The sequence below is a fragment of the Pelodiscus sinensis genome, chromosome Z (genome assembly GCF_052426305.1).
Source record: "Pelodiscus sinensis isolate ZL-2025 chromosome Z, ASM5242630v1, whole genome shotgun sequence".
Taxonomy (NCBI): Eukaryota; Metazoa; Chordata; order Testudines; family Trionychidae; genus Pelodiscus; species Pelodiscus sinensis.
Window position 1 is genome coordinate 10,823,849 of NC_143085.1, and position 27,001 is coordinate 10,850,849.

The window sequence follows — 27,001 nt, forward strand, 5'->3', positions numbered from 1 at the left end:
TGAGCCTTTCCAAAGAAGAGGCGGGGGGGGGGGGGGACCTGACTTTTTGGCGATGACTGAGGAGTTTTCGGCAGGAGCAGGAGAGCCGGAGATGGAGAGAGAGAAAGAATCCCAACTTCAGGGAAAGAGGAAAACTTGGCGTGCACACCCCTAGCCAGAACTCCCCGCTTGCAGTGTGGTTTGTGCAGATAGCTGCGTGCTAATGTTTTGTGTGTGTGTGTGTGCGCGCAGCTGTTTCTATAGGCCTGGTGGGGAACACATCTAAATACTTTTGTGAACATGTATGTGTTTGTGTGTCGGATGTGTTTATGCGTGCTCTGTGTTTAGCTGTCCGCGTGCTTAACATGTGCCGGACAAGAGGTGACCCGAGATATTTGCTTCCCGAATGTATTGTCTTTTTATTGTATTACCCCGAAAGCAATACACGTCTCCGAAGCTGTGATACCACAGGGTAGGGAGAAAACAAAACACATTTTTCCTGGCTTATTTTATGTAAATGATTCCGTTTCCAAAGGGGGGGGGGGAGCAGGTAATCTGCAGCAGGTGTTCTGATTTAGGGCTACTGCTTGAAAGACGAATATCACCAATTGTGCACTTTTTTCACCCTGGATGCCAACTGCTCCCTCCTCCTCCCCTCCCCGGATCTTGTGAATTCTTTGGAGTCTGAAGAAATTCGCTAAGACAATTCATTTTCCACTTCATAGGCAATAAGTGCGATAGGTCAGCCAGTGCAAGAATAATAACAAACAATAAAGGGCACGGAATAAAAAAGATGCTGTTTTATTAAGTGAATTTACGAACATACCTGCCTGTCTGCAATGGTGGACGGGGGTGACTGGGACTAAGGGGCTGCCTTCCATGACTGGAGTGGGAGAGAGTGTGGGGGAAATGGAAATCCTCAATGGGAATCCCAGACGGCTGGGGATACGAGTGCGCGTGCTGTCTCCCCCACAGAACGCTGCTCGGGATTTCAGTCGGCGTGGGCAGACAGTTGCCTTCCAAGCCACAACACCACTTACGTGACACCCGCGCTCTGCTGTTCCACGTTTCAGGGTTGTGGGACTGGAGCGCGTGCGGCCTCGCACTGCCCCAGAGCTAGGACTGAGGGGCAGGTGGGTGGATCTGAGGAACAACGATCCAGGCTGCTGCCTCGAGGAAGCGGCCCTTTGATAATGTCTAGAGGGGGGGGAAATGTCAGGGCCAATACGTGCACATAAGGCAGAAGTCTCTCCGGGGAATAGCATATGGCCAGGCAGTGATAAAACATTTTCAGGGAGGTTTGGACTAGATCCACGAAGTTCTGTGTTGGCTTCTGTGGATGTCTAATACATATGACAACATGCCTAAGTGTATTATCTGAAAAGTATGAAAGCTATTATTCATATAACCACCGGCCCGGGCCCTGCGATTCCCAGTATGTCAATCAATCAATCAATCAAGTCATCAGGGAGGAACTATGCCTGAGTGAAGATTGCAGAGCTGGGCCATACTTTGCACAGGTATATATATATATACATATAAACATATGGGCTCAATTGAATATGCAATGTATGCAACAGATGGATGTATGCTTACAGATTAACGCTAAATAATAAAAACAATGTTCACAGATGGTGCTCATTGCAAGACAAAAAATACTACAAGCCTTCAATTGAAAAAGGTATTGCATTGAATAGGCTTGTGAGTAGAGAAAGGGTAGGGTACTTCTGTGTACACCCAGGAGTGCAGAAACTGCATTGGGAGAAAATGAACATGCTTGTACATTGCGTTGATGTTCACATGTATTTATTTTGTGTTCGAATGTAATGCTATATTAATGCACTGATATTTTTCTAAAGGCATTGGACACTATATTCGAAAGCGCCTTCGGGGCAAGTCCAATTTTCTTTCAATGAAGACTTCAGCTTTTGGGTCACTTTATAAAATTGTACCCAAGAACTGACAACTCAAGAACCTAATCCTGACAATACAGGCGATTCATTCTGAAGTATCGCTGTGACCACGTTCGTGATGTCACTGATGGTGTATACTCGTGTGCATCAGTATTTTCAGGATTGGACCCGCCTTTTGTTAATTTGTTCTTTTCTTATGTTTTTCAAAACCCAAACATTTTTTTAAATAAATTTGCTGTACGATCAATATATTTCTGAAACCCTTGCCGGTCTCCGATATCCTCCTCCTCATCTTCCTCACCGCCACAAGCCGGGCATCAACTTGGAACACCTGGAGAATATAGAAAAATATGTTGAACATTCGATGCTAGGTTTAATGAACGAAACCTACAATCGTTTTGCTTTGCTTGGAAATTTGGGTCAAAAATTGTGTGTACGAAACCGTTGTAACAAATTTGCGCCCTGCTGATTTTGAAGCAGCAGAAAGGAAACCAGGAGCAATAGTTTTCAGCCTAATTTGGAGAAAAAGCCCTGGGAAAACTCTTCAGACACTCATACCCGCAAGGGATCTGAACGGGGAAAAGCACATTCATGACTTTTCTTCAAGGCAAGCAAGTGCATTGCAGGAGCTTACAGGCACAGATGATGTATGTGTTTTAGATTATGGAAGGGAAAAGAAAAGAAAAAGTGAAGTGTTTTCCTTCTGTTGAAGTAGAGGGGAATGATTTTCTTGCGATAGATCCATAGGTAGAAGTGTGTTTTTGCTCTTGTGTTTCAGTAACAATTCATCATTAGAAAAGTACTGAAATAAAGAAGGGAATAAAATGACAATTTAAAAAAATGTTGTGTGTGTCCAGTGGTCTAGCTTGTTCATTGGTGCTCTAACTCAACAGCCAACTATGATAATCAGAATAGGCAGGAAGGTATCTCCTTTATGCTTCTTCGGAAATAAAGGACTCGGGTTTATTTCTGAAGTAACCTATCGGGCATACACCCAAACACTTAAGAAAACACTAAAATCAAATCCAGACCTGAATGTACTAAGGAAATCTATAATCTCGACTTGCTAAGTGAAGAAATCATTCGTCAAAGTTACTTCGAACACGAATTTGTAAAGTGTTCCTTGGAACTTTTCTTCCTTTCTCAGTGATAGCCGTGGAAATAGTCTCCTTCCTCCCCCCCAACACACACACACTTGTCAGATAAATCTCAGTGTTTCTATCCTTCTAAAGGATTCCAGGTTTGGCGCGAGGGAGAAGTGAATGTAATTTCAAAAGACGATTTATACAGCCCAAACAATGGAAACCATAACACGAGATGACTTTAGAAAGTTGTCGGGAGGGATTTAGGGACCACAAACACATTTTTTCGTAACCATACAATATGGAAACTCTTAAAGAGCTGTATCTGCAGACATCTTGCAATGACTGGTCTTCCTTGTCATCTGGAGGAGAAAGGGTAAAATATATTAACTGAAGACACAATCTAAAATTACTTATACATTTTAAACATGCTGGCAGAGGTAACTGCCTGAAAGATTTCCTTCTTCTGGGGTAAATTAGTTCAAGTCGTTTCACAAAGCGCTCTCTCTCTCTCTCTCTCTCTTTCTCTCGTGTCTGTCTCCTTTTCTCTCTTTCACGTTTTATAAACATTTTAATTTGAAATACAAGAAAATCCTTCACACAAATGCCAACATTCAGATTCTTTCAAGAAGAATACACCGGATTTATCATATGACATATATATAGACCCAATCCTGTAAGCAATGTGGTCTAATGAGAAAAAAGTATTCACCTGAATAACTTTACTTACATGTGCAAGAAATGTTCCCAAGACACAGACCCTATTTCCGCATGTGAAGATTGTGGATATGTACACATACATGTATATGCACATTATCTACCATCATATGTATGCCATGTGGTTACATGTTATACATGTGTGTGTCCAAAATACACTTACGAGAAAATGTGGTTTTTCTCTGCAAATGAATATTCTATCCAAGACAACTTTGCCCAGACCAACAATTGAAAAATACATGCTTCTTTGAAAACTGCCTCTATAAACAACTAACTGCATTCTAAATTTGTACTTCAAATAATGAATCTAAATTCTCAAATATTTTCCTTCATTAATGTTTAAGGGCTTTTTTTATTGGAATTTCTAGTAGAGAACAGTTTAAAAGCAGGAATTGCTTATTTTCTGCCTCTTTTAACTTTGTAGCAAAGTTCCTCAGAATCTCTTGGAAAATATCTTTGAGGGAAAGTGATTGATCGGAAAGCCCTTGTTTTGTGCCCACAGCTGTACAATGTACTGGCATTTGTGAAGGGCACGGTAATGCAGCGTATAAGGACATTTTTCTGTCTTTATTAAATCATATATGTTTGAATAACGCCTACATAGAGAGAGAGGTAGGCTAAGGCAGGGACAGAAAGTGGTATCTAGCATATTGTACCAAACATTGTGGGTTGTATCAACTGGTTCTGCACTAGGGACGAGGGGAAGAGGCGAGTAAGGCGTTGTGAGATTAAAAAAAGATGGTCCACTCTAGATTTCCTCACTTAGGGGCTGATCACGAGCCCATTGAAATCAGTGACAAAAGGCCCCATTGACTTCAGAGGCGCCAGTCGCATGAGTGCCCCCATGATTTCCATGGGGGCTATTCCTGTGCATAAAAAGAGCCCGATCCAAACCCCATAAAAGTGCATGGGAGTCACTACTTACTTCGGTGGGCTTCGGATCTGGCCCTAACTCAAGCGTGCCAGAATCGGGCTTTTGCTTTGTCAGCTTTATTCCCACCCTGCACCTCCATTTAACCCCTTTCAATTGCCAGCGTGTACATAAAAAATCCCCCCGGTGGGTCTTCAGGCTGCTTTGCATTGAACAAGAGGATTAAAGAAAACCTCTTTCAACTCTTTCAAGCTGAAATGATGTTGGTGCGATGAAATGCCCTTCTGTGTTTAACATTTCCAATGATCATTTGTTTCATTTGCTACATTAGCCCTTTACGAGAGCGCCTTTCGCCCGGGCATGTTGATCAGACTCACTTACGTAATATTTTCTTTGGGATAGATTCACTCAGCCTACTACATATCAATGATTTCCCTACAACTTCGCTGCACACCAGCTGCCTTGTTATCTGACCTTGCCCGAAAGCCAGTGATGGGAGAAAATGTTTGTTTTTTCTAGGGAAAGGGGGGGGGGGAACCACCCCACAGCCGCATATTGCGTTGAAAACGCTAAGAAATCTCCACGGAAGTGTTGCTAGGAAGCGGCGCCTGTACGCGTCCCTGACAGTGGTTTAAGGGGGCTGTAATAGAGTTCAGAGGGTATTTGTTGTGACTGAAGGATCAGGCCCAGATGTAGACCAGGTGATTTTCCTTTTTTGAGAGATCACCGCAACACATGGAACCAGCTTTTATAGCAGAAGGCGAACCGCGTACAAAGTGCCTCCCTCCCCTAAAAGGAGAATAAAAGTTCCACAACCCTTCTTCATCCAAGCGGCCCCCCGATTCACCTTTCGGGATAGAGATGTGCCCCTATTAGCGATCAAGCTGGCAAAACACTGCCCCTCAAAGAGCCAACAGAATTAGTTTCCTCCCGGAGTGAGCTCAAAAGTGCGCCCAATCCTTCCTTCCAAGCGCAAATATCCGGTGGGCGCACTTAACTGTGCGCTCCGCTTTTCTCAGTTCCAACCAGTTTGCGCGCTCCTACCTCCGACACTAGGCGCTGGCAGAATGGAGAGAATGCGCCTTTACAATTCCCCTGATGAGTATATATGTATATACACCCCGGCCTCTGCTTTCTCCCTGTGCATCCAGTTCTCACAGATTCCAGCTACCGCCATGCCCAAAGGGAAGGTATATCTGGGGAGGGCGTAGGGAGAGCCCTTTTCATTTGACATAACTTTATGGTGAGTTTTATCGGGATCTTACATCGTAAACACGCTGCCAGAGCTGGCTTGTATGTGCCGACATTTGAGGGATTTCTTTCCTGTAGTTCTCGTGTAGGGAGGGAGTTCCATCAGCACCAGCAGCCTCAGGCGTATACAATCTCCGAGTGCAGCTATTTCTTAATCCCTCCCCTCTCCTTCGCCCAGCAAATACTTTCCCGAGGAAAAGTCCTGTCGGCATATGGGTGCGTTCAGTCACCAGATATTTCCGAAAGAGTTGAGTCTATAATAGCGACCTACCTGCTAACGAGGGCAGGAGAGAGAAACCTTGTACGTTGTGGACAGGATCCCAAAACACGCGCGTGAGAAGGTTCGGGAAATGGAGGAGAACCCTGCCTGGTTCTGTCTCGCCCTGTCTAGACTCTGGTGTTCCGTGTAGACCTACAACGGATCCTTGATTTCATGGAGCCCCGCTCACTGGTTGCTTGATAAAACGTGCAGGGAGGGGATTTGTGTAGAAAGCCGGATTTGTGTAGAAAGCAAGTACACACACACTACTGAGTCAAACGTAGACCCAGGTCTGTGAGGCCTCACCAGCGTTCACAGCAGAGTTTATATCTACACCACATCAGCTCTGGGCACGCGAGTATTCCCACGTTCTTTTCACACCCGTATCGCCCTGTTTGCGAGCAAGACTGGGGATTGTACAGTGCCTGGCGTAAAGGGGCTCTGTCCTGCATTTTGGCTCTACCCTACAGCAACCCAAATAATAACGAAATATATCACATGCATAATTTACAACGTCCCCCACCCATCCTATGTTTAATGTGCTTTCAACTAAGCGCAATGTTGTAAAAGTTGCAACCACCTGTTAATCTAGCCCCTCCTGTAGCCATTATTCTATTGCCTGAAATTGATCGCTGGGTCACATCTTGTTCTACTACACAGGTGCAAATACAACATATTCTGGATTTACACCGCTGTTCCGGCCCGGGAAAGTGAATTAGGTTTATGTAGCCCTAAGCAGTCATACTAGAACTTGACGTTCTTCAGTGCCTACCTTGAAGAACATTCAGTGCCAGGGCTGGTCTGTAAATTAGGAGAACTTTAGTCTTATCATAGAAAATACGTGAGCCCAAGTGTGTGTGGCTCATAGAAACAGAAAAAAACTTTACAGCCGCCTCGTGGGGTTATAGGGTCGAGCTCTCCTGTCTCCCGCATAAAAGCCTCTCTTTTCCACCCCTATGCAATAAAATGCTTGTGACAGACAAACTCATAATTTCACCACAATTTCTCTTCTGCGGGACTCTTGTGTCTTTCAGTTTGGCTGTTTACATATTTTTTACCCTTCCTGCTACACAACGAGAGCAACTAAGTAAAATGTCCGCTTGGCTAGACATTCGGTAGACGAGGGTTTCCAAGCCTACGGGAACAATCATATTATTTTTCAGTTAATCCAGTCTGGATCATAGCACAAAATTTCGATCCCGAAGGGTATGGGTGACATTAATTGATTTAGGATATATCTTTATGGGGGTAAATGTGCCTTTGTACGTGTTATAAAGTGTGTGTGCGTCCCTATGCATGGCGGAGCACGTATATCAAGGTGAAAATGAATATTCCCATGAGCCATGCTGTGGGTTAATAGAATACATTGATTTATAAACTGCGCCAGTTGAAGGGCGCAGTAGTGCAGCGTTTGATTTAATCGGGACGATCTCCTATAGGATCGGAGGCTAGAGACCCTCGTCAATAAACTATTTTGCAATCTATTTGCATCCCCATTATAAACCTTTGCCTTCATTTCTGAAGGTTGTTTTCATAGAATCATAGGGCTGGAGGGGACCTCGAAAGTCATCAAATCCCATCCCCTATCCTACCGGCAGGACCAAACCCCTCTCTTTAATGCAGTTTTACATAGACTTGCGGCGCGAACCGACCATAGAAAATAAATTCAGTATTAAGAATTTCGACTTTGCCCATCCCTTTCATCTGGGACAAAAAGTCGTTGGTAAGTTACAAGTTCCAGAGTTCATCTTGTGTGCGGTTGTGTCTCAAGCATTGTTACGTGAATACACCAACACGTACACACTGACACACATATGCAGTCAAACATGCTGAAAAGTATTGTCTTTAATTCAGTGAGCTGCCGTTATTATTGTCTGTACTCTTTCAAACGTGTCATATACATCTATATATCACACGTGCCAACGCTAAAGTTTTACTAGCGGCAGGTCACTTGATCACAAACACAGTAATTTGAAAGTGTCTATCCATATATAACTGTGTATGTGTGCCTTTGATCTTACTGCAGAAATAAAGTCCTTAATGTATGGTTGTCGTGTGGTTGGTTAGTTAGTTAGTTAGTTAGTTCGTTAGTTAGAGAGAGAGATTTTGAGTGCGGTTGGTTGGTTGTCGGTATTTTGGGGAGAGGTGTCTACTGTCTTTTGTACTTTGAGAACAAAAACACACACTTGTTCTAGTAATACGGGAAGTGTGTGTCAGTTTTCTCTGAGTAGCTATGGCGTTTAAAAGGAGAGGACTTTATTAAACGTATATATTTAAACCTTGTTTATAACTATCAGTTGCGTTAGAAAAAGGCGTCCGTACATCCCATGCCAGTTTCTTTCCAGAGTCCCACTAGATCTTTGCTAGTTTAATTTCCCCAATAGTTTCTCAGAACGCGATTGTAAATAAAGCTTCGCTGCGAGCTGCGGGGAATGAGGAGACGTGTTTATTTTTCAGTCATTGTTGGCTCCTCTCCATTCAATTATTTTACGGCTGCAGTTTTAAGCCCATTATTTATTCTGATTCTCTGCAAGCTCTCGTGCTCTGGGATTTCTCTGTATCCCGGTTCTCAGCGCAGTGAAATTACAGGGCATAATGGAAATGTGTAAATTATAGGGTTATTAAAATGTAGGCAGCGCAGCCCTATAGCCTAAGCAGATGTAGGGTAGCTTTAAGTCAGCCCTCCTGACAAACAGCAGAGCACAAAAGCAGTGGAATCGTTAGGGGATGTCCTCTCAGGCAGGGAGGAAACTAAATCTTCGGGTGGGAGACACGTATTGCCCTTTAATAAGGATACTCCGTGCAGTGCAGGAGATATTCTACCTGCCGAGGGAAGTTAAGGCTGCTTGAGGCTAATAAAGCCATGGAAAAGGCAGCTTCAATCAGAGTTCTTTCCTATTACACACATAATGATCATAAAACAGCCAAGTACTTTACCGTGGGGCATTGTGGCTACAAAGGAATCGAAGGCGAGGCGGGCTAGTTTGTCATTCTACCCAGTATTAAAGATACCGTTCGTGATTTAAAAAAAAAAAAGGCCTTGTCAGAGTGTATAGTATCTAACACCTAACTCCCTCTCCTTCCTCAGAGTCACCCTGAGTTTGACGGGGAGCAAATGAAAGAACGTTTTCTCTTTCCCCTTTCCCCCCAAACTGGCATTGCGATGGATCCAGGGGAACTGGTTCATTTTGGCTAATTCTCACTTTATCGTTTGGCTTTCGCCAGTATTCATCACAAACGCTTTTATAGTCCTCTGATGAAAAGTAAAGAGTTATTGATGGAGAAGGAATTTTCTACCCGCAACAGAAAATTATTGAAAGCAGCGCGATTTTTAGCCACAAAAAGCATGTGTGTGTGTGAGAGAGAGAGAGAGTAAATTTTTCCAGCAATGTTAAGGGACATACAGATAGGAAAGGGAATCCTCAGTATATTTTCAGGGGTGGGAAATTAATGTGACAAAAATCATTCTCCAAGAAGCAAATTTTCATGGAAACTCAGCACAGTGTGCTTTAGAAGATGCCTTCTTCCCTGTATCTATCGTATTGTTCTTTCAATCCAGCCAAGTCCATTGGCTGCACAAAGGAGAATAGAGGCCATAAGAAATGCGGAAAGATCCCAGACGGAACCTGTCCTAGATGTTTGTTCTGGGCTAGTTGTTTCTCCTCCCTCCCCCCGGGGAGCAGGGGAATCCTGTCTTCTTTCTGATGTGCACCCAACAGAAGGTTTCAATATTCCAAATGGCCCCACCACATTGATTGACTTTACTGCAAAATAGCAGCGGCCGTGCCAAATCTCTTATTGCTGCAGGTTTTTCAATCACCCGTCTTCTTCCCAGCTTGAACTGGTTACTCTTTGTATAGCAAACAATGCGGTGTGATCTTCGTACAGAACTACCCTGGACCTCGTCCCGCACGAGCTCCCTCGTCCTCCCAAATCTGCCCTTTGATAGGACACAGCTGCCACCAGTGACGGACTTTGCTACTGCTGAGCACAGTACAAAGGCAATTTTAACTATTCCATCCTGGCTGGCCGGCCCCATACATAAGAACCCATGAAGGACATTTGGTCAGGGATTTCCAACATGACTGAATCTAGCTGAATATCAATAGGTTTTGGGCTCCAACAGATGGGAAATTCCATCCTTGGAGCCTGAGCCAGGCAAAGTCCAGGGAAAGACTTTGGTTGCCGTTAGTATAGCCTCACTATAAATCTCAGGAAATCCACAGCTGCGGGTCTGACTGTAGCCAAGACTTCAGCCACTGAAACTCTCTGACCATCTGTCAAGAGAACATGGTCTGAATTCAACCCAGCCAGGTGCCCTTATCTAACATCTGATCTGGCAATTGCCACCCTCATCTTACTAACTTGGATACAACCCTCTGAAAATAGAGTGGAAAGAACTAAAGTAGCACCAAGAAACTCTCTAGCCAGATTAGTTATGCTAATTTCCCTTGTTTTTGTGTGACCCAAAGTAAACATCTATGTAACACAGATTCTTATTATTAGGAACAAGAAGGTTTACCCAGAGTCCTTCAGAGCAGAGGCTGGGAGCTTGGGAAGTCAGGAGTCAAGGCAGGAGGTTAGGGAGGTGTGTGTTGGGAGGACTCAGGGCAGAAGGTGGGATGGCCAAGTGCTGCTGCCCAGCTGCCAGCGTTGCTCCCTTAGACGAGTCCAGGGGAGCTGGATCTGCACTGTCTGGCCAGTGACTACTGCTCTAAGCTAGTTTGGGGCAGTCAGGGCCATACTGCTTGGTTGCCTGATGCTCTGGGACTATCAGGACATGCTTGGTTGCTGCCCCTCTGTGGTCAGTCTGGAGTATAACTGACCCTACTAACAGATTTCTCCCTTTCTGTTTGATGAGAAACAATCACATTTCACACACATCTGATTGTCCTGGAACAACCAAACCATGATCTTGCTTTAAGGCATGATAAAAGGAAGTTGCACACCAATTTGGTGGTCCTAGCTCATACCATTTAGGGGGAGTTCTTGAGTAAACAGACTCACAGAAGGACAGACACACAGACAGATGCACAAACTCTCTCAAATATATAGGAGATGTAGGAGATGAAAGGCCAGATCCTGACTATGACCCAGAAAGAGCAGTAGGTACCTTACTCCCTGACTGGCTCCCATTGAAATCAATGGGACTACTCAGCAGTAGGATGAGTAAGGGTGGAAGAATCTGGTCGAAGGATAGATAGTACATTAAAAACCTACAGTACTTACTTCAGTAAAGCTCTAAGGACTATGTTTTTGGGGTCAGGGAGCATCTTTTTATACAACACCTAGTGGGGTGGAATCCTGGTCCATGACTGGGGATCTTAGCTACCAGTACAATACAAATTTGTGGCCTCTATTTCCTTTTCTACCAATCAGTGAGGACAGGCAAGTTACTTTGCTCATCTCTGTGCCCTTTTTGTAAAATGGAAACCATGATATGTACTTCCTTTGTAAAGTTCTTGGTGGTGAACTAATGAAAAGCACCATCTCAGAGCTAGGTATTATTATGCAAAGTTTCCAAACTATGGGCCACTGATTCCACAGAGAGATTACTTTAATGGCACCTTCACATCCATTCACATCACAGGCCTCTGGTAACGTCCCTCTAGCAACTACAGCAGTGGCTTGCATGGAAACACATTAGGAAAGTATTCAATGCATTCTTAGTTCACTATATCATGCAATTTAGCAAGAGAAATCAGTGAAGAAAGCCAACTAGGTGACTAGCAAGTTCTTCATGAATCACCAGTAGTCCAAAGAACACAGTTTGAGAACCATCATTATACGGTCATGGCATACTAGTCTTTCTAGGAGCTTTATATGTCCACACCTTCTCTCAAGGAGCAAGATGTTGCATTGGCTCTGCAGAATTGAATAATGAGAGTTATCACAGATCCCTATTGGTTCCCTAGTGGCTGAACATGTAAACTGTTACCATAAAAATAAGTGTTATTAGTTTTCTGTAGATTTCTGGAAAAAATTGAAGCAAACAATAATATGCTGTCAAAATGAGCATAACTGAAACATTTTAAGCACTCACATGGTCATTCTTTGAAAGTATGATACCTAGAGGACATGCCTCCTGTGTAATTTGTGCATCAAAATGGCAGACATCTGAGCGCCTCTCAGTGAACCAATTTAAATTCTGTGAATTGTATTCTTTGGTTTCTCTATATCACTGATTCTCCAATGGTATGTCTACACTTGCACACTCTAAAGAGAGGGATGCAAATGCAGCTGAGCGAAATTGCAAATGAAGTGGAGATTTGAATTTCCAGCACTTCATTTGCATATTTGTGTTACGGTGCTATTTCGAAATAACAAACGCTGTGTAGATGCGGTTATTTTGAAAGAAAATCCTTCTTTTGAAATAACCCTTATTCCTTCTATGATGAGGTTTACCAGTTATTTCAGAAAAAGTAACCGCGTCTACATAGCGTTTGTTATTTCGAAATAGCGCTATTTTGAAATAGTGCCATAATGTGAATATGCAAATGAGGCATGGGAAATTCAAATCCGTGCTTCATTTGCAATTTTGCTCAGCTGCATTTGCATCACTCCCTTGAAAGAAGGTACACGTGTAGACATACCCCTACTGTGGTTCAAGAATCACTCACTGTTGCTTTTCAGAAAGGAGCCTGTCACATGGTGGTGTCTCCTTGTACACTACGTTTCTGGCTACTCCACTATATTAAAACACACATTAAAATTAAGCCTTTTTCTAATGTTAGTATTCCATGTAAGCAATTCCAGTAGTAGCCACAGGGGTGATATGTGCTCACAAATGGAAAGGGATGATTCAGAAAACCAGGAATGGAAGGGGGGATGATGTCCATATGATCATGAATGGGAAAGGAGGTAGGGAATGGGGAATGGAAGGGGAGATGAAGCATAGATAATGGGGAATGGGCAAGAGAGATTATCCCTGAGGCAATCTCTGTGTTGTATTATAGAAAATCTTAATAACCTCTTATTTAAAAGAATGCAAAGCTTGATGAGTGCTTTGATTTTAATGAACAGTTTGCTATTTAAAAGGCATGTGGAACGGTGAGTTTGTGAAAGATCAGCACTGGTTCTTGATTTACAATTTCCATCTCCTTCTAAATGGAGATAGGCGCAGAAAAGGGCTGCTTTTGGAATAAAAATAGGCCTGTTTAATGTTTACCCCTTTCTCTAGATCATTTATAAATAAGTTGAATAGGATGGGTCCCAGGACAGACCCTTGGGGAACCACACTAGTTACCTCTCCCCACTCTGAAAACTACCATTTGTTTCCTGTCTTTTAACCAGTTTTTAATCAATCCATAAAAGGACCTTCCCTCTTATCCCATGGACACTTACTTTATTTAAGAGCCTTTGGTGAGGAACCTTGTTAAAGGCTTTCTGGAAATCTAAGTATACTACATCCACTGGATCTCTCTTGGCCACATGTTTGTTGACCCCCTTCAAGAACTCTAGTAGATTAGTAAGGCATGATTTGCCTTTACAGAAACCATGTTGACTTTCCCCCAACAAATTATGTTCATCTATGTGTCTGACAATTTTATTCTTTACTATAGTTTAATTTTTATTATATATACCTATTATCAGGGCTTGCCAAGTGGCGGCGAGCCCTCCTCACCAGCCACGTGGTTCAGCACGCTGCACATGCGCAGACTGTACTGCGCATGCACTTACTGCGCTGCATGGCTGTGCCGGCTTGTAATCTACTCATCATGGGCAAGTAGATTACACTAATTGTTGAACCCTGCCTATTATTATATAAGACAAGTCCCAGGAAAATCTGAATTTCATTTCCTGTGTGGCGAGCGGACCTCAGAGCAGGCAGCACACCTGACCATGAATGGCCAGTGTCAAATATGAGCTCCAGCATGGAGCGTGAAGGAGGTCCTGGACCTGATTGCTGTGTGGGAAGGGGAATCAGTTCAGGCAGAACAATGAAGCAGCAAAAGAAGCGCTGAGATTTAGGCCAAGATTCCACAGGGCATAGTGGAGAAAAGGTGACCAACAGTACTGGGTGAAAATAAAGTGAGGCGGGAATAACAGAAGAAAAGGAGGCAAAACAGATGGTCAGAGTCAGCGCTGCAAACATGCCACTTCTATGGGCAGCTGCATGGGATTCCAGGAGGGACCTGACCAGTTTCCCTACCCGGTCCATGTATTCCTGCAAAGACACTCCTCAGAACAAGGAGGAGAATAGTCTGCAGGTGAGTGGAGCATCTGATCTCAGGGAGAGCCAGGACCCTTTTATAACTTTAGAGTCAATCTCCTTCTCCTAGGATGTATCGCAGCAGCGCCCTGATGGCAGGGAGGGCACTTCTGGTGAGTTCACATTTTTAATCATGTGACATGTGGGGAAAGGCAATTGGGTGTGACCTATGGCAGCCACTCTGCCTACAGCAGGGTTCCCCGGGACAGGCTGTTCGTATGTCTGGAGACAGAGCGGGAATCCTCCCTGCACACCTCCATAAAGCTCAGAGGTTCTTTTATCCTTCTCACCAGGTCTCCAGGGAGGCCGGCGTCATTCCAGCCTCCACAGTAGGACCCCTTTCCACGCCAAGTCCGCAGTAAGTGGTCTGGTGTCGCAGAAGCACACCACATTGCAGCCTAAGGTCCAGGTTTCTGGCCACAGTCATTCAGCATCCGCTCCCATGGCAACTTGGATGAAGCAGAGGAAGCTCTGTAACTGATACCAGAGCAGTGCACTTTCATTCACTCATGCCCAGCAAAGCATGGTCTGAGCCCCTGCACTGCTGCCATACCTGGATTCCCTCCCCGTCCACCCACAGGCTCCTTGGTGTCCACATGAGCCCCTGCCTTTCCTCTGCACCCAGACCTCCTCCTGCCCACAGGCTCCTATGGGAAGGGAAATTTTCATTTTCCTAGCAAATGGGGGGGAGGTGTTGAACACATGGTTACCATGTGAGCCCCTGTCTCACCACCATGGCCCCCCTTTGCAAATGCAGAGGCCTGCCTAGCTGCAGGAGCTGCTAGCTGCAGGCACTGTGTTACATATGCTTTCAAAGCAGAAGCAAAAGAGTGAGCTCCAACCTGTCCCCTATCATGCCTGCCACCAAACCAAGTCCAGCTGCTCCCTTAAGATCTCTGTGATGTACCTGCTGCATAGTGGGTGCTTAACCGCTTAACTTTGGCCTTGTTTGTACCACATGCCTGTTGTCTTGAACAGATTTATTTTATGCGAAGAGATTAGGATCTACATTCCACCATGTTTCTTCTGTAAAGTTTGCCTGTCAAGGGGCTGATTCACCACTGTGGCGCCTCCAACTGGTAGCCCTGGGAATTAGCTTGTCAACTCACTGGACACCTTCCTCTAGCCTGTGTCTCCCCATGTTCTCACTTCCCTCTCCAGTCCAAACCCATGTCATTCTAGGACCACGCTGTCCTCTTCAGGATACCGCCCTCCATCAGGGCCCACTCCAGTGTCTCTGAGCCCCCTTCCAGGGGTAGGTGTTTATCCAACTTTGCACTTCAGGATCCTCCCCTCTCCAGGGGCACCAAGTTCTCCTCCCAGGGAACACCCAGTTCCCTTGTACCCACCCTGCCTCAGTGACCCCCTGCCAGAATCCATGTAGTCGCTGCATCAGAGACAAACTGCAGTCTGTAATGACCACTCTACACTGGCAAGGGGGTGTGGATCTGCTGCCTTTGCCTACCCTGGCTGCCTCCTTGCAGCCCTGCTAGACTCAGGCCTTGCATCAGACCCTGCAGCCTGAGAGCTTACTTGACCAGAGCTTCCCAGCTCTGCCTTCCTTTCCTAGGCAGGTCCCACCTGCTCTCTGTTCAGAGCAGCAGTAAGTCCTCCTCTTCCTCCAGGAACCCCTCTTTATATAGCCTCCAGCTGGGCCCTCAATAGTGACAACTACCTCAGCTGGGGCTTCGCACTCAGCCCTCACTTTTGGGTTTTTGCCCTTAAAGGGCCATTGCAGGGCAAGCACCCTGTCACACTTCTCTTCACTTTTTTTTTAAGGTGGGTGCAATAGCAAGCCTGCTGCCCACTCCCTTGGCTCCTCCAGCTGTTTGGCTAGCACAAATAAGAAGGCAAAAACATAACCAGTATGAAATATTCCATGAGGAAATGCAATCCACCTATTTGGAGAAGGCACAATTAAATGAGTAGAGGAGACTGCTGCTGCAGCAGATGCAAGCAGAGCATGAAAACAGGGAATGTGAAGTGAAGACATTGGAGAATGTCTTGAGCATCATGGCAAAGTTGATGACCCACCTCATGGACTCACAGGAGAGTCAGATGCATTGAAACCCCCTCTGGCCCATGCTGACCCACATTCCTTCCTCACCAAGTTCCACTGCTTCCTCTCCCAGGCACTCTAGAATGTTGGGAAGGGGGGAGGCGGGAAGGGAATCATAGGCATCCTCACACTCAAACCACAGGGATATGTCCCAGAACAAAAGGCTGCCATTCTCACACCCGTGCAACTGCTAAACAGGGGGATTGTGATATGCCACTTTCCCTTCTACTCTCTCCCCACTCCCCACCACAAAGCTTCCTCTCTGAACTCCTTTTCTGTCTTTGCTTCTTTGTATTCCTTAAATAAAAACACTTGATTTATTAACAACAGTATTGCTTGTGTTGCATGGGGGAGGGAATCACAAGGTTTACAGGTTTACAGGTGGAATTGTTTACAGGTTTACAGGTGGAGTAGGTCTAACCTACTCAATACATTGTGAAACCTTCCCTTTAAACATTTATCACCATTCTGCATTTGCTCCACCTGTAGTTGAATTGCTCCTTACTGTGGTCCAGGCAACCTGTGTATGACTTCACGAGCCACAGGAGCAAGGATAGGATGGGTCTCCAAGAATCATTATTGGCATGTCAATGCCTCCAGTGTTAATTTTCCAGTCTGGGAAGAAAGTTTCACCTTGCAGCTTTCTGAAGAGACTGGAGTTCCTAAAGGTCCATGCATCATGCGCCTTTTACAACCATCCCATGTTTAGGTCAGTGAAATAAATGGCCCTTATGATCCATCAATACCTGCAACAACACCAAGAAGTACCCATTGCAGTTTATGTATTCTTTGTCAAGGTGGTTGGGCGCCAAAATAGTATTATGACAGCACAGTTAAGGAATTGCCGCAAAGTCCTTCAATATATCCTGCATGTTTCCCAGAGTCATCATCCTCTGTAATAGAAGTGTACTGATTGCCTTGGCTACTTGGGTCACAAGAGCTCTCAACGTGAACATTTCCCTACTCTGAATTGATTCCCAGTTGACTAGTAGCTGTCCAGTATTGCAAGCTTCCACAAAGCTATTGCCACACACTTCTCAGCTGTCAGAGCAGATCTTTTTCCAGTATTGTTGCACTTCAGGGTGGGAGAAAGCGACGTGCAAACTTCCATGAAAGTGGCCATACCATGTAAAAGTTTTGCAACCATTGCTGATCGTCCCATACCTGCATAACTATGCAGTCCCACCCATCTGTGCTTGTCTCATGGCATCAGAACCAGAATTCCACTGGTATCAAGAGGACTGAGTGCCACCAGCATCTCCCAATTACTCAGCTCAAGTGCTTCACTCTTCAGTTCATGGCCTCTTCATATGCTTCCTCACTCTGGTGGGCCCTGGATAGGATCTGGACATACTGGAGTATAAGGTGTGAGATACTCGTTATGATTGCCATAGTACTTTGCTGCTGAATGGGGTTCATATTTGCCTTGCTTGGTGTCTTCATGAACAACCAGGGGAAAGGGTGCAAAAAGATTGTTGCTTTCAAGCAGTGGGGCATGAAGATGAGTGCACTGATAACATGCATCCAGACCCACTCACTGTACTGTTTGGTCCCATTGGGCACTGGTAGCCTAACTCAGAATGCAAAGGGGTGGAAAGAACAGTGGGATAGTTACCCACAGTGCATCACTGTCAAAGTCAACAGTAGCCACCTTGCTGGGGATGTACTACACTGAACCCTTGCACACAGTTGGGATGTGCTCCTCCAACTTTATAAAATCAGGTGCTTAGAAACCAATTTTAATTCAATCTTATCTCATAGTGTAGACAAGATCTGAGTGCAGATAATATTTCTCAAGTAATATGGCAATGCCATCCAGCAGAGGTTGTAAAAGTCTGGTTGTGCATATTGGTGCTGACATCTGCATTATTCCAAGTGCAACTGCACAATACATGGGAGATTGGTCTTCACTCATCTCAGGTTCCACTTGCAAAGACAAATGGATAATTCCACGACTGTCATGCAGACTTTATAGTTGCTGTTATACTCCATAAGAAGACTTCTTATGCTACAAATGCTTCTAGGATTATCCATCCAGGTCATGGCACAGGAAGTCACATGTTTTTTCATCCCCTTTCCTGTTGCAGTTGGCACACCTTCAAAAGATGCAGGGTGCATCTACACTGCACCCTTAGCTTGAAATAAGCTATGCAATTTGAGCTATGAAAATTGCATAGCTATTTTTAGTGTATTTGGAAATACTTTATTTGATAATTTGGTGCTGTCAATACAGCACCAAATTTTGAAATAAAACATTATTCCAAAATGTCCCTTAATTGTTGTGGAACGTGGTTTACAGGGATGTCGCAATAGCTCACCCATTATTTCAAAAGACATTTCAAAATAACAGGCCTTCTGTCAAGATGTGGAATAGCTTTTTTTGGGATACCACAAGTGTCCAGAAATAGTGACACAGTGTAGATGTATCCTAAGTTGCATTTTGATGATCTGCCAACAGAGGCCACTTTTGTCACAACTGTAGATGTTTATAGGTTGAAAGTCTTTTAAAGTCTTTGTTGTTGCAACAATTTATTTTCTCCATTCAGTGGAAACGGTTGTGTCTACATTGTTTTCTTTTTCAAATAATGCTTCTGTCCTGGTTGAAGCAGGCATCTAAGGCAGAGTAATATGTTTTCTTCATGATAAAGTCAAGACCTTCTAGTTCATGCACCAGCTGGACAACTGAGGGAGGGGCAAGGTGAGTGTGTACATATACTGCATGTCACTTCAGGCCAATAACTGCTTTGTCCATCTTAACAATTAATTTCCCAGAAAAAAATCCATTTCCTTTTTCTTCCTATCGGGGTTCTGGTTTTCCTTCCAGTTACTCATGATTAGATCTCTGTTTCATGTAGAAAGACAATATAAACAGATGGACTTTATAATGCAGTACTGTACTTCTTCAGGGTGAATTAAGGCAGGATTCCCAAATTGGTAGGCTCAAAGGACAGTAGTCAGGGGGCAGGCACAGATAATTTGAGACAGAGTAACAAGTGGCAGTGTAGCATACAGCTAACCTTTGAAGGCTGGAGAATCTGCAAGGCATGGTTTTGGCTCCCTCAGTTGGGAAGAAGATCCAGGATTCAAGGATGGGAGGAATATAAGGGTTCATGGCACAGGGAGGGGAGAGAGATAGAGAAAGATAGAAGAGTTGTAAAGGAGAACCAAAGCTGTCTTTTAAATGTAATAACTCACCTACTTTGTCTCTGAGGCAATATAATTTGGATCCATCTTTATATTCCCACTGACCGGTTTGGGGAATTAACTCTTTTTTCCCCATTTATAGTGGCATTATCAACATCTTTACATTTGATAGGATGGCAGGTATGTGAATACAAAATACAGAGCACCAAGGAGACCTTTCCTAAGTGCACAAATGAAACAAATCAGTCTTTTTCTAGAGTAGAAGTGACAGCAAGTGAAACAATCCTCAAATTTGGCAAAGAAGTGGCAATTATATTGCTATGATACTCTCTTGCTAATTAGCTAGCTAATCACAAGGCATACCTATCAATCTAGTGACCATTACCATAACATCTAAAGCATTTACAATGCAATTACTAGTGATGCAAGGTATCCAGACATGGAAATCATCATTGTATTATCAACAGGGGGAACCCTTAAGCTATATCCCAGTACTGTACTATGTGTTGCATTGTGAGCCACATTGTAAAATATTAGCCTATGAAAAAATCAACATATAAAACTATTGGTTATATTTTACCAGTGTTGCAAAGAAAGAAAGAAAGAAAGAAAGAAAGAAAGAAAGAAAGAAAGAAAGAAAGAAAGAAAGAAAGAAAGAAAGAAAGAAAGAAAGAAAGAAAGAAAGAAAGAAAGAAAGAAAGAAAGAAAGAAAGAAAGAAAGAAAGAAAAAGTTTCATACTGGTGCAAAGTGTAACTTACTGTCCCAGGCTGAGGTAACAACATATAATAAGGCTCATCTTACACCAATCACCCAACATTTAAAAAAAAGCCCACTTTAAAACAAAGCTATTCCAGCATTCCCACTATACTAGCAATTGGGGGGAAGTAGACTTGCAAGTCTTTCACCCTCTGAGATGCCTGATGAGTACTGTAAAGCAGAGTCTAAGACCAGCTATTCTCAGTACACACACACACGATCCTTGTCCTGCAGCTTCACAGGAAATTGAGACATGAAATCAAGGCAAAAATAAAAGTCACCATGTACACTGATCTGACCAGGTCAGTAAGAGCTGGGTGGCTGAAATGAGAGACATAGGACTAAAGAGTTGTAGGTGCATTTCCATAGTGCATTTGAATATGCAAAGCTCAATCTGGCTCTTGGAGGAATACCTTATGTGGACTCCTCTACAGACTGTGCCTCCAAATTCATAACAAGTACCTCATGATTGCATTGAGGTGCAAAATGAGGAGATCTGTCTTTATGGGAGGAAATATAGAGAATTTAACTTAGAGTCTTTCTCTAGAATTCTATATGGTGTTCAAACAAAAAGCTATACAGATGGTGCAGTGAAGACAGTCATGCACTAGGGACTGCACAGAGACCATGCCACTATTTTAACAATAGGATATGGAACAGAATTTCCAAAAGAACTAAGGAAGTTAGGTGCCCAAATCCCAATGAAATTGAACTGAGCACTGAACTCCTGTAGGTTCATTTGAAGCCCCCAGTCTCACCAGCCAATATCCTGCCCCAGAGAACTGCATATTGAGATTGAATTACCAACATTCCTTGAGAGACAAGGTGGGTGAGGTAACAACTTTTATTAGACCTGCAGGTCCCTTATTATTAACTGACTGTATAACTCACTGATGGGGAGCAAAGCGGAACTATGATGGGTGGGATATAACCATCTACCCAGGACCTCTCCGATTATATTTCTACTTTGCTACTTATTTGTGTCTTTGGGAACAAGAGGGGAGGGAACAAACGGTTTGAAGGCATTCTTCCGTATTGCTAATATCAGCAGCACTATACTATCTTGGGCGCTCACTGAAGCTAATAGCAAAAATAAAGCAAATGACCCTCCCCCCAAAAAATCCCAAACAAAATCTGAACTTCTCAAAGGAAGCGGGACTGGGCGCAGACGTTTGCAGAAATAACAGAAAGTATTGCGAGTTAAAGGGGGAAGAGAACGAATTATTTTGATGGGGCACAGATCTTTCAAGAATGATCATATCCCCCTCCTTATTTGGGGGCCCTCCCATGGGGTCATTGATAGGCAGACTGAGTCAATCCCAACACATCTGACCATTGGTTTTAAACGAGATCAGCCCCATTCCGGCTCCAGGCGATACAGGATCAGGAATCGGTCTATATTTGTTCCTATTTAAATCAGCAGGAGCTTTGCCACAGATTTTACAGGACAGGATACATGCCGCAGAAGCAAATGGCAGGCTTGCCAATGGTTTCCAAGGAGGAGCAGGATCGGGCCCCCTCTCTTGCAGCTGCACTAAATTAGAGTCGCACAAAAATTAGAGTCTCACTAAATTACAGCCATCCAACTGTAGCGCTTATTATTTGATCGTCACCGAGGTACTTACAACTGCTGAAGAGCCAGTTGCTATTAAGAGGGGAGGCTGTCCCCTCTCCATGTGTAAACTGGGTTTGTTTCCCTTCACCCGGGGCAGGTTAAAAGCAAGTGCAGAGTTAAGTAAAAGCTCTTATTACAGAAATAAAAATTGCCCCGGTCAGCCTGGGCTTGGGAGTGAGGGGGAGGGGGACGCATTTAAATCGAGGTTGAATCTGGAACTTTGACAAGACAGAGAACGTTCTACTTCAGCGATTCGCTTCTGCCCCAGTATTCTCCGGAGCCAGACTCGTTCCGCTAACCGGACGCGCCCGGCCCCGAACTGGGGTCAAACTTCACCGCCCGGGGGCAACCCCGACCAGTCTGTGAAAGAGTAAAAAGAGGTCTTGCTAACTCGGCTAATTGGCTTCCTCGCTCACTCCTGTTCAGTCCGGTCCTGGGAGTGTTTCCCTACATCGCTGAACAAGGACGAGTTTGCGCGAGTGCTTAATTTTGGTCTTCTGGGCTGGTCTGCATTGGAGACCCTGGTCCTATAGGAATCGATGGCACAATCCCAAGGAGTTCAGGCCGGCCAGAATGTTCACCCCTCTCCCCCACCCCACCTCCAAAAGGCTCTTGATCTCGTGCAGCCCTTACTCTGGAAAATCGATTTGAAATCGATGATCCCAAAAGGGAGTGAGTGTTGCCTGATTAATGGCTGCAAGAATGAGAGACTTTCTCGTCCCCCACCCCCTTTCTTTTTCTGGGGGAGCAGGAAAGTAAAACAATCGGAACATGCTGCTGTGTGAGCTTTACGCTGCGATGTCTTTCCGAATTCCCTGTCCTCGTTCCCGTCTAAACAGCAGCTCGCCCAGGGAGGTGCGCAAGTAAAGGCAAACCGAGCGTGGAACTGGCGGAGCTGTTTTTTTCTATCATTGTACAATTAAGCAAATTTTACGCGGGCACGCAGAGAGAAACCACACACAGCTCGCTCATTTCCCAGGACTCATGAGTTTTATGGGATAATTTGAAACAGAAATACTTTTTTAAAAATTTAAATGCACGTGGAGACATTAGAATAGTTCATAAAGAAGCAACAACTGGAGCGGGTTCTGCCTGGGAGAAAGGAGCAAATCCGGCTCCAGTGAAATCAAGGGACGATTTCCACTGACTTCAGCGGAGTCAGGTTTTCCTCACCGCTTTGCCGCAAGGCCGCTCGGAGTCCATAGATGTTTCAAAGGGGGCTTTGTAATTCACTTTTGTGGGAGCCGAATGGGGCACGTGATAGACAACTGACCTCTGCAGTAAAATAATGTTAAGGCAGAGAATTGCTTGTACTGAGGGAAAAGGGAATTATACTTATTCGCTCACCTCCCCACACAACTATTCTGGAGCTTTACAAAACACACCAGACACAAAGCCCGAATCCTCCGGCTCGGCCCTACCACACAGAACGCTCCCCGAACAGCCCCCATCCCAGCCATAAAGGACGCACTCAGGAGTGTAACACTAAACCAAACAGGCCGTTAATTCAGAATTCATTAATAAGCTTATTACCAGCCTGTAAGCGCACAGGGCAGCGGGAAATGGGTCGAGTTTGGCCGGAGCAGCCCCGCCTGAATGGGAACCTCAAAGAAGCATTTACTCAGGAGTAGGGGTCAAAGTAACCTTTACACCGGACTCTTTGAATCTGTTTGATTCATGCGCACCCAGCAGCGGTAGGTCACACCGTCCATTAATCCCCCATCCCCTGGGTACAAATAAAAGGGGTCTCGGCAAGTATTTTAGCAAAAAACTTTCCAAGATCCCTTTGGGGTTTGCACACGGAGTTGGACACGATCACGGAGTTTGAGAAAATGTGAACACGCGTGAATCCAACGGCAGATTGCTCTTCAGTCACACCATGGAGGAGAAAAGAAAGGCTGGGCCATCGGTGCAAAGCCCGGGACCCGGGGAGGAGGAGGGTCACCCAGCCACGAAAGCAGGTCTCAGCTCTAGGGTCTGTCCAACAAGGACTTGTAATTGTGCGCAGAGCTGCTCCGATGGTGGGGCGTGTTTCGCGAGGTGTGCGCGGTGTGTCGGCGTGCGCAACGTGCTTGTGTAAATGTCTTTGTCAGGGTGGATGTGGATGTTGACGGGATGCGCTTGTTGCGGGCACATGTCCCTGCCGGGGCATGTTTGTTTGTGTTCCTGTGTGTTCCATGCCAAGCCAGCACAACCGGAGAAAGTCAATGCGCTGCAATCTAGACTGTCAAAAATAAAACTGCAATCTAGACTGTCAAAAATAAAATAGTCAGAGAATCCCTACTGAGCCCAGCGAAGGAAAAGTTTCCTGTATAAGTAAAATACCTAACACACCGCTACCCGCTTTGGGAATAATCCTTTGATAACGTCTTCCTTCAGGGCTGTGGCTGCTCTTGCCTATGCCACACCGCTCTTTCTTTTCTATACGGTTAAAGGAAAGAAAGTCACTCAACCGAACGATGGCATTTTAATCTGGAACAAAGCCTCTGTCGCTGTCCTGTGTACCAGCCAGGAACGGTGTGTAGTGGATTAGTTTTAATTCGTATTCCATCGTTTACTGACGATTGCTGCTATCTGGATCAGTGACGAGAGCTGGCCCTTTTGTGTAGACTAACACACCCCACAGATAAGTTTGGGTTCCTGTGACAATAGGAAACATTTGATTGTGGAGCAGAGATCGAGAAAAGAAAGTTCCCCAGAGTTTTAATTATAGTGCCATTGAAGTCAATGGCGACACTTCTGATGACTTATGAATCTATCAGATAGTTCTCGCTCTCCCCTCTCAAAACTTAAAAAAACAACAACAAATATTAGAAACATGTAGGTGGTATCATGAGTTTTCTAGGGCACAACCCTCTTTCTTATGATACCATCTACACGTTTTATTAGTCTCTGAGGCTACTAATTGTTGTTTTTTAAGTTTTTCCAGTTACAGACTAACTCTGCTACCCCTCCAAAGCTTTTAACTATCTAGAGTTAGTACAGTTATACAGTATTTACACACGCTTCAAAAAAGACTTTCAGATTGGTTCTGAGCCTGGAACGTAACCTGGTTTTGGCTTGCATTTTCCCTCTTCTTCAAGCCCCCGTGTGCACCCCTAGCTTCAATAATCTCTTCGTTTCTACTAGCGAAGCTATTTTTCCATGGCCATGCTGCATATGGGATATCATTAATGAGAGGTTTTAGGGTCAGGAGTCAGTAAAATGGTGGGAATAGAAGCCATAAAGAAAACGATCTGGTCTCTTTTCCGAAAAAAAAAAAAAATGGTCCGGCAGTGGGTGAACAGAAAGAACACAGCGAAATTAGTTTGGAACATTATCCCTCAAATATCTGGCTTATAAGCTAAACCATCTACTCCTTTTTACTACTATTATTATTATTTCTTCTTGTTATTATTATTTTAGTGCCCCAAAAGGCCATAAACGAATTTAAAAGACTGTGAGAGTATATAATTTAATGTGGTTGGCACCATTAAATAGTATGGGAGGGCAAAAGTGTCAGTACAAGACACTCCAGAGCAAAGGGGGAAAACTGCAGCATGTCACGCTTCCAGTCTGAGAGAAACAGCAGTGCATAAGGCACAAGGGAGCAGGGGGTGGGGGTGGGGGCGCTGGGGAGGAGGCAGAGGTTTAGCTCCTTTGCGGCTGAGAATAGTGTCTAAGGAAAATCAGCGCTTCGGAGACCGTACTGGCAAATGACCAATTAGGGGATCTTTGTGAGATTCAGAAAAGCCTAGATAAGTATGTTTTATCAGCCTATAAAAACACCACTTTCACTTATCTGGAGCTACCTTCGCCACACAGCTGCAAAATATAAGGAGGAGGCGGGGGCAACCCTGTACGTGCACAGAGGAGGAGTTATGGAGTGGAACTGACATCCAGGGCTTAGAAATAAATGTTCTATTAGCAGGGAGATGCAGTTTCCCCCAGATCAACATTTCAGCATTTTAGCCACCTAAAAGCTCGCCGTGTTGGTACCATGTGTATAATAAGGACTCCACCAAAGGTGCGGTTCTGTCAGTATGGAGCTGTGACCTGCTTTTTTTGCCTTCCCTCTGGGGAAATTTCGATGGCCCCGTCTGAAGTCTATATACCAGACTGGGAATCAGTCAGATGAAACAGGAGATGAATTCTTTTGGCAACGTAAATGTATGAGATGTACATGTGCATAAACATGATTACTTGTAATTTATGCATGGCATGTACAGACATTTTTATACACACGTGTATGAATACACACAAAAACATATATATGTGTGTGCGCTCGCATTTTTGTATATACATATAGACATGTATCTGTAATTTCTCTCCTAGTGTTTTTGTGTGTGTGTGTGTGTACGCGCGCGTACATAAGTATATGCAGGTGCATAATAGCTATATGTGTACTATAAACACATTACATTAATATCTGTGTTTATGCATATGTTACACACACATAAACATCTGGAAAGGGACAGACATGCTCTCTGGCTCTCTCTCTGCATATACACACATCTCCATTTTCTGGCAGTGATAAATATTAATGGACGATTGTATATCCAATTGTGTCCGAATATGGCACTATATGATACCTGTGTCTGTATATATGTGAATCTGCACATATGTACCTAGATGTTTATATACATATACGTGTATACTATAAACATGTTTATGCATGCACCTACTCACACGTACAAATGTCTATCTACATATACACTTATATATTGAGGCTAGATACATATACAGCTGCACACATTTGTATATATGTGCGTATATGCGAATATGTACCCAACTACCCATCTCTCACCAATGCTACCATTTCCTATGATTGTTCAAGGGAAAAAAAGGTACTTTTGCTGCTTACTCTGACTGGCTCCAGTATGGCATGCGAGCAGTTGGAAAGCCATCGTGGAGGTTTTCTAAGCTGGCCATACCGGCAAATGTAACTCCAAGCAAGGAGAAGGGAGAACTATTGGACTAGAGAACTCCAGTCCTGGCAAAATACCAAGGCTAGGAAAAAGCTTGTTGGGCAGTCAAATGTAACGCTTTCCTTAAAAAAAAAAAGTATTTGCCCACGAGCTAGGTTTGAGGTATAAGCAAACGTGCATAACACGTGCATGTGTGCACATTTACTGTCAATGCAACATGTTGCCTTTTTACTTG

General features: G+C 44.2%; 1 long non-coding RNA gene across 1 annotated transcript in view; it reads right to left on the reverse strand.

The window, feature by feature from the left end:
• Positions 1-285: 285 nt before the first annotated feature.
• LOC102457715 (uncharacterized) overlaps positions 286-27,001 on the reverse strand; it is a 35,782-nt gene continuing 9,066 nt past the window's right edge. The window contains exon 3 of the long non-coding RNA XR_332390.5: positions 286-2,223. This is a non-coding gene — a long non-coding RNA (uncharacterized LOC102457715). The remainder of the gene's footprint in view (positions 2,224-27,001) is intronic.